This window comes from Myotis yumanensis, unplaced genomic scaffold (assembly GCF_028538775.1).
Source record: "Myotis yumanensis isolate MYYU_CA2020_CCGP unplaced genomic scaffold, mMyoYum1.0.hap1 SCAF_27, whole genome shotgun sequence".
NCBI classification, from domain to species: domain Eukaryota; kingdom Metazoa; phylum Chordata; class Mammalia; order Chiroptera; family Vespertilionidae; genus Myotis; species Myotis yumanensis.
In genome coordinates, this window is record NW_027223778.1 from 674,993 (window position 1) to 678,814 (window position 3,822).

At 44.1% G+C, this 3,822-nt stretch overlaps 1 pseudogene; it reads left to right on the forward strand.

The window, feature by feature from the left end:
- Window positions 1-2,484: 2,484 nt before the first annotated feature.
- On the forward strand, window positions 2,485-3,259 carry LOC139000713 (zinc finger protein 154-like; annotated as a pseudogene).
- The last annotated feature ends 563 nt before the right edge of the window (window positions 3,260-3,822 follow it).

The window sequence follows — 3,822 nt, forward strand, 5'->3', positions numbered from 1 at the left end:
CAGTCTTGTGTATTAGCTTAGAGGCTTGAGTGGTCATCTTTGAAACTCACTGGGCATGGTCAGAACGCCATCGGGTGTGGGACTTGAGTTGCAGTTAAGTGAGAGATGTTGGCAAGCATTCTCTGGACAACAAATGCTGAATTAACTCAGAGGCCAAGGGGAGCACTCCGGGATCTGGGGCTGAGGGAGTGCAGGTGTGAGCCACGTGTGGAAAAGAGTGATGTGCACCTGAAGAGGGAAGGTGAATTGATGACCACAGCACCCTGACATTGACATGAGTGAATGACGAGAGAGTCCATTTCTGGTGGTGTCTGGATGATCCAACACAGTGACTTTTAGGGTGAATCCCTGTAAAGAGGGGTGTTTTGGTGCTACATTCTAGGTACAGAACTTCGTTGCCATTTAACTAACCACCTACCTTTTGTTGTTGGGGGTGACACACAGGTTGATAAGAAGGAGATAGCCTACATCAGTATTACCCAGGCTTCAAAATCTCCACTGGAATGGGTAAGGGAGAAGGGTAAGGGGTAAGAGATTATGGATGTGGTGAACTATAATTTTGGAAAAAAGTGATTAGGAAACAATTTGTCCTCACCACAGCAAATTTGCATTACCTTTGAAGTTGTGCTTCTGAGAAGGAAGCTGTGTGAGAGAAGTGTTGTTCAAAGAACTCTGAGCAACAGGTAGTGCAAAGCCATGGCCTCAGTACCTTGGGATTGGGATCAAGAGGGTGCAGTGTGATGCCATGTATTTGGTGTCTTTGAGAAACAATGTGAGGGTATTGCCTGACAAGACCAGTATCAAATCACTCACACTATCTTTATGGCCAGCATCTCTCTTTAACCTATGGTTTTGACACCCATTCTGTTGATAAAAGTCAGTGTGGTGTACACAGGAGTCCATAGCTCAGGTGTCTTATCTGCCTTTGTTATAGTGGGAAGAGAAAATGTCAGTAGGAATATAAGAAGACAATGGCTTTCATGGGATGAAGGCCTGGTATTTTCTCTGATGTGTGGAATGGACAGAGCAGATGGATGTGAACGGTGGGGAGTATGACAGACTAAGAATCTTAGGAGTGAAGCTGATCTTGGGCTGTACTGTCCCCATTATGACAGGATATGAACTTTGAGGTTGTGGTCATTGTCTTCTCTCAGGAGGAATGGGGGCTCTTTGATGAGGCTCAGAGACTTCTATACTATGATGTGATGCTGGAAGTGTTTGCACTTGTGTCATCTGTAGGTAAGACCTTGATGTTCTCCCAGTGTCCTGAGGTGATGACCTCTCTTCCTTTATTCCTCAGGCAAAGCTTTCTCTCTCCCACAGTGGGAACATGGCCTCTGATAATTTTACCCACTGTCTTGTCAAATGTGCTGTGGCTGCCAGGGATGAGCTGGATGTAGAGCCCTGAACAAAGGTCTCCATGAACATCCCTAACACCTGTTACCTCAAAAAGTAAAGGAAACAGAGTGAGGAGTCTTGAAGTGAGCTTAATAGGTCCCAGCTTGCACTTTCTCTTCATGGGAGGCTGACAGTGTCCATATGCATGGCTTCAACTTCTGTACTCTTTCCCTGGGTAACGGTTCTTTGTGGCAACCTGGGTCATGTTATGGTCTTCACTTACATGAACTATGGGCTGTTCTTTGAAGGCTTTCATTCAATTTTTTGTAATATTCTCTTCCCTGAATACTATAGCAAGCTGTGTAGCTCTGGCCCAGTGATGACTGCTCACCTCTTCATCACCTGTTTCTCTGCACTGGTGCCTCTGCAATCATCTGCAACTTTGATGTGCACATGTGTTATGAGGTGCACATATGTGGTAATTAGTCCTCGAAACCAGCTACTCCTTTATTGAATTTTACTTGGAGTAAGACGGAACCAACCTCTTGCTCAGCTTGCCCCCTTCCCCAGTCAACCAGCCCTGCTAAATGCTGTTAGTTGAAGGATTAGCTGGAGCTCCATATTCTAATCCATGTGGTGCTTGCCATTTTTGTGTCATATATCTGGCAAGGCCTTTCTGTTTTATGATCTTCATTAGCCAAGAAAGTTACAAGAGCCTCTTATTAATCCTTTCTGCATATCTCTTATTTTCAGAGAATTGCATGTACCAACTGTGATACATAACACACCTTTGCAATGGAAATTCCCCCTGTCACCACATTCAACATTCATTTCCTCACCGTTTCTCACTTTTCAGGTTGTTGACATAACATGGATGATAAGGAGGCCTGTTCTGGTCAAAGTGTATCTATACAAGGAGAGTCACAGGTCAGCGCTTTTAAGACAGCTCCAGCAACCCAGAAAACCCTTCTGTGTAAGCGGTGTTTCTCTGTGTTACAACATATTTTGCACCTGACTGAGTCAGATGTAGCATATTTTAAGCAGAAAGCATTCTGTAGTGACGCACGTGTTGGAGACGTCTGTTTCAGTGAAAACCCTCACCAGCAACAGAGGAATGAATGTGGACAGGGGCCCTGGAAATAAGCTATGGATAGGTCCTCCTTTGTGAACAGGTGCAGCTTCTACTTATCTTCAGTGCCTTCAACCAGCAGGAAGGTTGGAGAAGACTTTAAATACAACTCAGAGTTTCCCCAGCACCAGGCCACTTCCAACCCTGAGGAACTACACTGTGGCAGTGGGATTTCCCAGGAATTTCTTGATGGAAAAAGTCTTCATCAGGGGGGTGAATGTGAAAACGCTGGCAGCAACGACCTGAAAGTTGTTAAAATTCAGGGTGTCTGTTATGGAGAACTTACTTATGAGTGTAACAAATGTAAGAAAGTTTTTAGACAAATCTCTAACCTCATTCAACATAAGAGTTCACACTGGAGAAAAGCTATATGAGTGTAGAGAATGTGGGATGTCCTTTAGTCAAAGGAGTCACCTCACTGGACACCTCAGAGTTCACACTGGAGAGCAGCCATATGAGTGTACTGAATGTGGTAATTCTCTTAGCCAAAAATCTAACCTTATTAAATACCTGAGCGTTCACAGTTGCGACAAGCCATATGAGTGCTGTGATTGTGGGAAGTTCTTCAGTGATAAGTCTTACCTTGAAAAACACCACAGAGTTCACAGTGAAGAAAAGCTATATGAATGTAGAGAATGTGGGATGTCCTTTCGGCAAAGGGCTCATCTCACTGCACACCTTAAAGTTCACACTGGAGAGAACCCATAGGAGTGTACTGAATGTGGGAAATCTTTTAGCCAAAAATCTAACCTTATTAAACACCTGAAAGTTCACACTGGAGACATGTGTTAAACGTTCAGGGAATGCTTTTATTTTTCTCACTTAGAATAACAACACTGAAGGCAACTCTTTGGGACCTATTTTCCTAAATTTAAACCCCTTTTAATGGAACATACACTCTGTTAGATTCCTCATAAGTTTCGGGTACAAGTGAGGCTTGAAAGCGCTGTATTGCACTTGCTAACATGCCCAGATCTAACACCCGATTGATGTCACAGTGAGCATGTGTGGCTGAAGAAATTTCACCTCTACCACCTGGCTCACATGAAGAGTGAACAGTCACAAACCCTGTGTGCTCAGGGGAAATGTATTCTATGTTCTCACTTGTGCTTGGGAAAATTCCGATTACTCCGAGCTCTTTTTTTTTTTTTTTTTCGCTTAAAGTATTACAAAGGGTATTACATAAGTGTCCTTTTTTCCCCCCCGCCCTTGACAAACCCCTACCCTCCCTTACCCCCCAGTGTCTTATGTCCATTAGTTATGCTTATATGCATGCATACAAGTCCTTCGGTTGATCTCTTACTCCCCTCCCTCCTGCCCCCCCAACTCTCTCTGGCCTTCCCACTGCAGTTTGA